Source organism: Lampris incognitus, chromosome 10, assembly GCF_029633865.1.
Source record: "Lampris incognitus isolate fLamInc1 chromosome 10, fLamInc1.hap2, whole genome shotgun sequence".
Classification (NCBI taxonomy): domain Eukaryota; kingdom Metazoa; phylum Chordata; class Actinopteri; order Lampriformes; family Lampridae; genus Lampris; species Lampris incognitus.
The window spans coordinates 17,996,270-18,007,655 of NC_079220.1; positions in this window are offsets into that span (position 1 = coordinate 17,996,270).

An 11,386-nucleotide genomic window follows, 5' to 3' on the forward strand; every position below is an offset into this window, starting at 1 on the left:
CCCTCAACAGTCCTGTGGTAACTGTGGGTCTCGGTCTCATGTTTCAAGGGCTCAGAACTGCCCTGCCCGTGGCCAGACATGCCGTAGCTGCGGTAAGCAAAATCACTTTGCCAACGTCTGTCGATCTTCCCCGGCTGGGTCAGAGGGCCACACCCCCCAGTCTTCAACCGCCGTCATTCACAAGGTGAGCTCTGCGCCAGTGTCATTCAAATCATGCACAGTCAACATTAATGATGTGTGCATCCCCCTGCTGTTGGACACCGGTGCAAGTGTGTCTCTCCTGAATGTTGATACCTACAGTCAATTTTTCGGTTCACTGCCACTGTCCGCACCCTCAGCTGTCCTCTGTGGGTATGGTGACTCCAAAATCGATCTGGTTGGCTCTCTCCAACTGACTGTCCGCTATGGAACCAAGCTGGTGCCCAATGCAGTTTTTCATGTGGCACACCGTGGGGCCAACCTGATGGGCCTGGACCTGTTCTCCGCTCTGGGGTTCTCCCTCTTAGACACAAGGGGGGCAGCAATCCTGACTGTCGCCACACCTTGGCAGCAGAAGTGGCCATCGCTGTTTATGGGGCTGGGCTGCCTCTCCGCCTTCACCCATCAACCTCTCCTCAACCCTGCTGTGAAATCTGTCATCCAACCACTGCGCCGCATCCCGTTGGCTCTCCGTGATGGGGTCTCCGCCGAGCTGCAACAACTGCTGGAAGCTGGCATCATTGAACCGGTGGACGCGTCACCTTGGGTCTCAAACCTCGTGGTGGCTAAGAAGAAGTCGGGGGGCCTGCGTGTCTGCGTCGATCTACGTGCAGTAAATAAGGCAGTGGTCCCTGATAAGTATCCACTGCCCACCTCAGAAGAACTCACTGCTCAGTTCTATGGCTCTGAGGTGTTCTCCAAGCTCGACCTCAGACAGGGGTACTTACAGGTGCCCCTCCACCCCAGCAGCCGAAACCTCACAGCCTTTGTGACACATGCAGGAGTGTTTCGCTACACCAGGATGCCTTTCGGTCTCAGCTCCGCCCCTAGCTGCTTCCAGAAAATCATGGTCTCCGTGCTGGCTGGCATACTGGGCGTGGCCATTTATCTGGACGATATAGTGGTACACGGGCCCACCAGTGAAATCCACGACAAGCGCCTTAACATGGTCTTCGCAGCCCTGTCCAAGCACAAGCTAACTCTCAATGCTGAGAAATGTGTCCTCTCTGTGCCAGCCATCGACTTCGTGGGGTTCCGGCTGTCAGCGAGCGGTGTAACTCCACTACAATCCAACGTGGACGCCATTCAGGCCATCCCTGAGCCCAGCTCGGCCGCCCAGGTCGCCTCCTTCCTGGGTATGACAAGTTACTACCTGAGGTTTCTTCCCCAGTACTCTGCGACCACAGCCCCCCTGCGCCAGCTGCTGCGTAAGGACGAGCCATGGGTGTGGTCAAAGGCATGCAGTGACGCTGTGCGTGATCTCAAGACTCAACTGACTTCACCACCAGTGTTGGCTCACTTCGACATCTCCAGCTCCACCTTTGTGACCTGTGACGCATCAGCCACAGCGATAGGGGCCGTGCTGTCTCAAACCCAGAACGGTGTGGAGAAGCCCATTGCCTTCGCCTCCCGTGCCCTCAACCTGACCGAGCAGCGGTACTCCGTGGGTGAGCGTGAGGCGTTAGCCTGTATCTGGGCTTGTGAAAGGTGGCACCTCTACCTCTATGGCCGCTCCTTCACCCTCAGGACAGATCACCAGGCCCTGACAGCGCTGCTGTCCACATCTGGGACAGGCCACAAACCCCTGAGGCTGCACCGCTGGTCTGACCGCCTCCGCCAGTACAACTTCAGCCTGCAGTTCACCCCAGGCAGAGACAATGTTGTCGCCGACCTGCTCTCTCGCTCTGTCTCCACCCCAGCTCCACAGACGGACACTGACTGTGTGGAAAAGGACATTGTCCAAATGCTACACACACCCCTCCAGGCCACTGTCTCTCTGCAGGAGCTGAGGGCAGCCTCCGAACAGGACCCTGTCCTCTCCCAGCTCCGCACCTACATCCAGAATGGCTGGCCTCACAAGGTCCCAGAGGAGCTGGCTGCGTTCGCCCGAGTCAGACAGGAGCTCTCCTGCTGGAACGACACCTGCGTGGCACGTGGGTTTTGCACAGTGGTCCCAGCTGCTCTCCGTGCACGTGTTTTGAATACGGCGCATGAAGGCCACCTGAGCATTGTGAAACTGAAACAGCGCTGCCGAGACCTGGTGTGGTGGCCGGGGATAGACAGAGATATTGAGGCTCTGGTGAAGGACTGTTCTGCCTGCCTTGTGAGTGGCAAGACTGGCCACCAGGCTCCCCGACCCCTGCAACCTCTCGCCTGGCCCTCTCAGCCCTGGGAACACCTGCAGTTGGACATTTGTGGTGAGATCCATGGAGTTCCCCACCACCAACGCTTCATGGTGGTCGCCTACGATCTACACTCAAAATGGCCTGAACTCACCACTTCCGGCACTGTGACCTCACAGATCATCATCGACTTCCTGGACTCTCTTTTCTCTCGCTGGGGCCTCCCAAAGGCCATCACCACTGACAACGGCCCTCAGCTGGTCTCTGCTGAGTTCACTGCTTATCTCGAAAGCAAGGGCATCCGTCATATACGCACTGCGTACTACCACCCCCAGGCCAATGGCGGCGTTGAACGTTTTCACCAGTCACTGAAGAACGGCATCAGAGCACACATGGCCCAAGGGTGCTCTTTCATGCAGGCCATCCGTCACACTCTGCTGCACTATCGGGCCACACAGCACTCGACCACAGGCGTCTCCCCAGCCTCTCTCATGCTAGGCCGGGAACTGTGCATGCCCCTTGACAGGCTCCGCCCCTCCACACCTCAGGCACCTCCCTCTGGGGTCAGAGCCTCAGTCACTCGTCCGCAGACGCGGATGAAGCAACGGTTTGACCAGTCAAAACGAACCAGGGTGCCAGACATCAATGTGTCAGACTGGGTCAGGGTCCGCAGGCCCCACAGGGACAATAAAATGGCTTCATACTGGTCCTCTCCTCTCCAAGTCACCCGTCAGCTGGGCCCAGCCACTTACCTCCTCAGCGATGGCACTCGGTGGCACTCCAGTCGTCTACGGAAGGTGTCAGCTCCGCCACACACAGCTGGTGACACAACCATAGCCATTCCCTCAGCATGGCGAGACGCCCCGGGGCTTCATGCAGCTCCTACACGGGCCCCAGACATTTCTGGGCCTCAGCTTCCCCTGCCATCTCCCTCCCCACCTCGGCCTGACCAGCCTCAGGCCGCCCCGCGACCTGTTCGCACACGTTTACGCCCTGGCCACCTGGAGGACTTTGTGTCAACCTTTCATGTTTGAAATCCTGCCGGGGGGGGGGGGGAATGTTATGTATGCACACATCGACAGTGCTGCATTTGATTTGGTGCTGTTCTATTGTGCTGGGATCGATTGGTGATGCCTGCGGGCTCTGGGTTGTTTGATCGGGTCTGCCTTTGATGCTGTGTCAGTCTAAATAAAGAATGCCACGGAGAGGTTGTGTCGAGCGACAGCGCTGTGTTCTGACGTGATTTAAAAATACAATAACTACATGTCCAATCTGGCCTGGGAATGCCTTGGGATCCCCCAGCAGGAGCTGGAGGGCGTTGCTGGGGAGAGGGACGTCTGGAGTGCCCTACTTAGCTTGCTGCCACCGCGACCCGACCCCGGAGATGCGGCTGATGAAGAGATGCGAGATGAGAATTATAATAATAAACTTGATCTATTTCATCTATTTTGCCTTTTGAAAACAGAGTTCACAAACTGTTTAACAGAAAAGGAAAGAAAAGGGGTATCTGGGTAGCGTAGCGGTCTATTCCGTTGCCTACCAACACGAGGATCCCGGTTCAAATCCCCATGTTACCTCTGGCTTGGTCGGGCGTCCCTACAGACACAACTGGCCGTGTCTGTGGGTGGGAAACTGGATGTGGGTATGCGTTCTGGTCCAGCGCCGTGTCCTGTCTGCTACACTAGCGCCTCCTCTGGTTGGTCAGAGCACCTGTTCGGGGGGGGGGGATGGTGTGATCCTCCCATGCGCTACGTCCCCCTGGCGAAACTCCTCACTGTCAGGTGAAAAGAAGCGGCTGGCGACTCCACATGTATCGGAGGAGGCATGTGGTAGTCTGGAGCCCTCTCCGGAACGGGAGAGGGGGTGGAGCAGTGACCAGGACAGCCCGGAAGAGCGGGGTAATTGGCCGAGTACAATTGGGGAGAAAAGGGGAAGGGGGGATTTTAAAAAAAAATCAAGGAAAAAAAAAAGAATTGACAGAAAACAAAAGATTCAATGAGAGATCGACATAAAAGCAGCAGAAAAGATTTAAATGAGCGTCACATCCATCTTGAACTGCAGGTTGTTTCTTACCTGATAGGAGAAGCAGGTGACAGGGTAGCAGGCCAGAAAATGCTAGTAAACCTAAAAAGCTGCTCAACCGAAAAAGAAAAAAAAAGCATTCTTCAATAACTTCACATCAATATCCTCGTTTCTACTGTCAGGTTTTAAGCTACATAAGCACTAAGTACTGCTGGCGTCGTGTGTGGCTGCCGCTTCTCCCTCTCATAGCCCCCCCCCCCCCTTCCCATCCACCCCTGTGTGTCTGTGTTGTATTTAACTGTTGTCTTCTTTCACCGCCGTTTATTGTCAAGCGACTTTGACTGTTAGAAAAGAGCTATACTGTAAGTTTGATTTATTATTATTATTATTATTATTATTATTATTATTATTATTATTCCATATACAAAACCCCAAGACTTGATTTTTTGATTATTTACATTGTTGTCTCAACTGTTTGTAGTATGTTTATTAATGTCCCTTTTGGGTTGTTTGTCTCATCGCTCATCAAGTTGCGCTACTTCTCTGGAGGAACTCGTGATCATAAGTCATTTCTTTATACAAATTCATGTACGTGTCTCCATGTGTGGTTTCTTAATGATAGTTAATGTTCACTCCGTGTTCTTTCTCATGACAGGGGACTCGAGCAGAAGAGTCAGGAAGCAGGATAAGACAAGTAAGTGTTGATCGTCTGTTTAAAAGGTATTAATTAGTGTCCGGGTGGCGTGGCGGTCTATTCCGTTGCGTACCAACACGGGGATCGCCGGTTTGAATCCCCGTGTTACCGCTGGTTTGGTCGGGCGTCCTTACAGACACAGTTGACCGTGTCTGTGTGTGGAAAGTCAGATGCGAGTGTGTCCTGGTCGCTGCACTAGCGCCTCCTCTGGTCGGTCGGGGCGCCTGGGGAACTGGGGGGAATAGCGTGATCCTCCCACGCGCTGCGTCCCCCTGGTGAAACCCCTCACTGTCAGGTGAAAAGAAGCGGCTTGCGACTCCACATGTATCAGAGGAGGCATGCGGTAGTCTGCAGCCCTTCCCGGATCAGCAGAGGGGGTGGAGCAGCGACCGGGGCGGCTCGGAAGAGTGGGGTAATTGGCCAAGGTAATTGGCCACAATTGGGGAGGAAAAAAAGGGGGGAAACCAAAAAAAAAGGTTTGAATTAGATTATTCATCGCCTCCTTGCAAATAAACAGTTGCAGTAACATGGGGTCTGCTTAGGTTTCAGTAAGGCCTGAATATCATGCACACTGAAAACGCAAGGATGGTTCAAATATCAGTACCACGAGATGACATTTCAGCATACAATTCCCTAAATATTTATGTAATGAATGTCTCTAAAAAAATAATATATATATTTATATATACTATGAAATGTTGGTAGTCAATGTCAAACAGGGTAGACATAGTTAGTTTCCAGATAATTATGCACTATTTGGCAATTGTGGCGACTATTTACAGCAGATGTGGTAGAATAAAAATTCTAAGAGCAGAAATAGCATGTGGGAAACGGTAAAGGAGAACATCCTTGAGACAAATATGAGTAAGAAAACACTGAAAGATTAAGGTTGCTTTCATACCTGTTGTGTTTACTTTGGTTGAATCGGACTCTGGAGCGCTTGCCTCCTTTGGGGAGTTAGTTTGGCTCAATGAGAATGCCCTCTTTGAACTTGGGTGCACACCAGATACCCCCACACCCTGGTCTGCATGAAAGTGGTGGTCCTGGTACACAACAACCGTACAGGGAGGGGTATGGACCAAAATAACTGGACCACAGACACAGGGATGAACTCAAATGAACTCTGGAGCAGCGCCTTTGCAATGAGAATGCAATCCAGCATAATTCGTGAAACCACTATGCATTAAAACCACCGACAACTTTGTTTAAACCTTAAAACGATATTAAAGAGGCATGGAAAACAATCGCATAATCTCTACTGACATGTCTACTGTCCTAACGTGAACTTAAAAAATGTTATGATAACACCTTATAATAAGGGTACATTAATTAGCATGAGTTAATGCAGCAACGAGCAATAACTAACGGTGAATTAATAACCCTGTTAACATTAGTTAATTCAGTAATAAGCATTAACTACCCCTAACCATAACACTATACAATAATAAGCATCAACAGATTTCGCTTGCTAATAACATTCATTAAGGGTTTACAGGTTACAGGGAGGGCTTATTGTACAGTGTAACCAACGTTATTGTAACAGTTGTCGTTTCTATTCAGATCTGCTAATTAGCAGCTTGAAAATATGAATGGAAATAGTTTGATAAAAACGCAGCAACCAGAACAACATTTCTAACCGGCTCAGTGGTCAGATTGCAGGAATGCCTTGCCTTCCTTTTAAAATGCAATGAAGAGGTCAGAGGTCATTATAATGTCACAACATGTGCAGTCTTCTGCACTCATACTGGTGCCTGATGGCAGCATGCTTTCACTGGGATGCAGATGTGCATCATTATATGTGCAGCATCACAATACTTTGCATTCTTTTCCATGAATGCTCTTTTAGCAAGTAATGAGGATCGCTACCGTCACTGCGAAGATGAGGCTCCTTATTCTCATGTGTATGGGTATCCCTGGTATAGATAGATTTTATCTTCTCCCTTTTAAGAATTGCGATTTGCTTGATTTTAACCATGTAGGTGTACTAACATGTAGCTACTACTACTACTACTACTACTACTACTACTACTACTACTACTACTCTATCTTTGGCTGCTCCCGTTAGGGGTCGCCACAGTGGATCGTCCGTTTCCATCTCTTCCTGTCTTCTGCATCTTCTTCTGTCAGACCAGCCACCTGCATGTCTTCCCTCACCACATCCATAAACCTCCTCTTTGGCCTTCCTCTTTTCCTCTTCCCTAGCAGCTCCATTTTCAGCATCCTACTCCCAATATACCCAGCATCTCTCCTCCACACATGTCCAAACCATCTCAATCTTGCCTCTCTTGCTTTGTCTGCACTAACATGTAGCAACATCACGAATAACTTGAACTTGGGCGAACAGACACATAGGTATGAAAGCAACCTAAATGGGTCAAATTTTACCATGAACCCCCAAGATGAAGTGTAATTACGGTATTAGAGGCCCAATAAAATTTGACTCATGATATTTTCTAGGTCTCAGGGACCGTAGGATCCTTATTCTGGGTGAGACGGGCTCTGGGAAAAGCACTGTCGGAAATGCCATCTTGAAAAAGAAGCTTTTCCCTGTGCCATCTCCTGATTTGAGCTTAAGTGAGGATTCTGGGGACTCCTTTCTGAAGAGGACGAGGAAAGTGGACGGCAGGAGGGTCACGGTAGTGGACACACAGGAGAGACACTGTAACAGCAATGAACGTTCAAGGGACGCCGACGTGGCCATGAGGTGGTTGGCACAGTGCACTCCTGGGCCACATGCTTTTGTCTTTGTGATGAATCTGTACACCTACCACCACAGGGTGTCTAACAATGCCGACAGAGCCGTCTGGGTTGCTGAAGGAGTCACAGAAGAGCCCAGGGGTACACAAGAGGAGGAAACAGAGATCCATCGGCAGAGGACCAAGGGGACGGTAGAAAGCAGCAGCAGGGACGAGCCAAAGCAAGGGAAAGAATCAAAATGTGAGAAGAAGGCCCAGTTATTCAGCGACCTGAATTGGCAGCAGAATTGGAGCACATTGGTTGGTTTGCAAAGTGTCCAAAAATATTTTGGGGAGGAGGCACTGAGATACACTGTCCTGGTGTTCACTCATGGCGACAGGTTGGGTCGCAAGAGTTGTAATGATTTGCTACAACATGACCAATATCTAAAACAGCTCACTGAGACACTTGGGAGCAACAAATATATCATTAGCAGTAAAAATTGGCGGAAAAAAGACCAAGTTAAGAAACTAATGAGCATTATTGATGACATGCTAAATAAAAACGATGGGAGACATTACACTAATGAGAGACTCACGGCTGTGGTCCCAACGGGGAAGTTGGGAAACAGTGTCAAATTAGTACAGTTCTTGAACTTATCTGTCCCCCTTCCCCCAGCATTGGCAGCAATAGACCTCTCACCTGAAGGATTAGAGAAGTTAAAAAATTTTTTTCAGAAGATGGCTATAGGGGCAGTCATAGGGTCAATAGCAGGGGGAGCACTTGGAGTTTCCTTGATGGTAGCCACGTTCTTCTTGAGCCGTCTGGGTCCAAGTATGATAGGCTACCTTGTGTTGCTGGTCATGCCTCTAATATTAAAGAGTTCAATTGAGACCACAGAGTTTTTCCCCCTCCATGTGATTTCTGGTGTATTCATTGCTGTTTTTTTTATAATTATGGCCATTGTGGGTGCTGTAATGGGCAGCTATGTAGGAGGCAAAGCTGCAGTGGGGGCGAAAACGTTTAAAGAGGCAGCACAGATTGGCATGCGGGCTGTAGTTGATCAGAAGAAGGCAGCTTTTTTGAATTCAGTGAGGGATGTCCGCCGACGTTTCTGTGGGACGTCTGATGGAAATGGATCTGGAGAATCCATTGAATCCCCAGTTTTGGAGGAGGCAGAGGCAGAAGATATTGGAGAGCCTGAACCTGAAGAATCTGGAAGCGGAAAAGCCACTCACAAAATCAAAGCTAAAAATGCTGGTGTTAGGGACATGAGCCAGGAGGCAAACAGCTCACAACAGGCAATATCTAAGACAAGCAAGCCAGAGCCAAACCTCAGCAAAGACAAAGCTTCTTCCAAGTTTACATCCAAGGACAGGATAGATCAAGAACAAAATGTACCGATGAGCACAAACAGCTCAGAGAAGATTGCAGAAACCAAGCTGCAAACACACACAAACAAACCTGGTCATGACAGACCTACAAACAGAGTTCGACCTGAACCTGGATCGACAGAGAGAGGCAGACCAATTAATTCAGAGCAGTCCAGTCCATCTGGGAACAGTCACCAAGTGCATTACCAAACAGAACTTAATCATAAAATGACACCTAATCCCAAATTCAAACCTGCCCCAGAGAGCAAGTCCCCAAACAACAAGATCTCTCTAACAAAGACAAACCACCTACTGACTGTTTCAAAAGAGACCAGTGACAGAAATAATCTACAGACAACAAGGATATATTCAGACAAGCAAACGTGTCTGAAAACAAACGTGCAGGTCTGTTTTAAGAGCGACAGTTCAGCTTCGATCCATTCAACAGAGAATGACAAAAAGCAACGTTCAATGACGCAGGTTTGAAGTTTTAACTTCTGAAAAAAAAATGTCAGCAACAAATACCAAGCTAAAAAAAATATATATTGGAATTATGAAGTTTTGTTTGATACTCCAGCCACAGTATCTGTGTTGTGCCTCTGTGTGCACCTCACCGGGCTTCTGTGGGTAAAGAAGTTGCTCTGCAAAGGGATTTTTTTTCTTTTTTTTTTTTCTTTTTTTTTTTTAATTTCCCCTCCTTTTTCTCCCCAATAATACCTGGCCAATTACCTCACTCTTCCGAGCCGTCCCGGTCGCTGCTCCACCCCCTCTGCCAATCCAGGGAGGGCTGCAGATTACCACATGCCTCCTCCAATACATGTGGCGTCTCCAGCCACTTCTTTTTTTTTTGTGTGGATTTTCCCCCCTTTTTCTCCCTAATTGTATCTAGCCAATTACCCCACTCTTCCGAGCCGTCCTGGTCGCTGCTCCACCCCCTCTGCCAATCCAGGGAGGGCTGCAGACTATCACGTCTCCTCCGACACGTGGAGTCGCCAGCCGCTTTTCACCTGACAGTGAGGAGTTTCACCAGGGGGACGTAGCGCCCCAGTGGCTCATACAGCGTGTACCACATAAGGCTGAGTTCTTACTGCAGTGGCCTGGGTTCGAATCCAGCCCAGGCCCTTTGCTGCATGACATCCCCTCTCTCTCCCCTGCCCTTCCTGTCTCTCTCTCGACTATTGCTATCCAGTAAAGGTGGAAAATGCCAACAAAAAAAAAATCTTGAAAAAATTATAGGCCTACATGTAAATACTGTAGAATCACATTTAATACAGCTTACATTTAAGTTGAGGCAGAAATGTAATTGGCAGCACATATGAATTGAGACCAACAAGGCCCCACACTGGATAATAACTACTCTCCCTTTGTCAGCTGCATCTCTGTGTCTTTGCAGATGCAAATAGGAAGAAAGAGTTAAGCAAGTCTATCTTAAGACAAAAGACCTGACAGCAGCACTTTCTCAAACTTGTGATGTTCTTTTGCAAATTCAGTTGTTTTTATGTGTTACATATCACTGTAAATGTAGGTCAACTTGTATATACACTCACTGGCCACTTTATTAGGTACACCTTGCTAGTACCGGGTTGGACCCCCTTTTGCCTTCAGAACTGCCTTAATCCTTCGTGGCATAGATTCAACAAGGTACTGGAAACATTCCTCAGAGAGTTTGGTCCATATTGACATGATAGCATCACGCAGTTGCTGCAGATTTGTCGGCTGCACATCCATGATGCGAATCTGCCGGTCCACCACATCCCAAAGGTGCTCTATTGGATTGAGATCTGGTGACTGTGGAGGCCATTTGAGTACAGTGAACTCATTGTCATGTTCAAGAAACCAGTCTGAGATGATTCGAGCTTTATGACATGGCGCGTTATCCTGCTGGAAGTAGCCATCAGAAGATGGGAACACTGTGGTCATAAAGGGATGGACATGGTCAGCCACAATACTCAGGTAGGCTGTGGCGTTGACACGATGCTCAATTGGTACTAAGGGGCCCAAAGTGTACCAAGAAAATATCCCCCACACCATTACACCACCACCACCAGCCTGAACCGTTGATACAAGGCAGGATGGATCCATGCGTTCATGTTGTTGACACCAAATTCTGACCCTACCATCCGAATGTCGCAGCAGAAATCGAGACTCATCAGACCAGGCAACGTTTTTCCAATCTTCTATTGTCCAATTTTGGTGAGCCTGTGCGAATTGTAGCCTCAGTTTCCTGTTCTTAGCTGACAGGAGTGGCACCCGGTGTGGTCTTCTGCTGCTGTAGCCCATCTGCCTCAAGGTTCGACGTG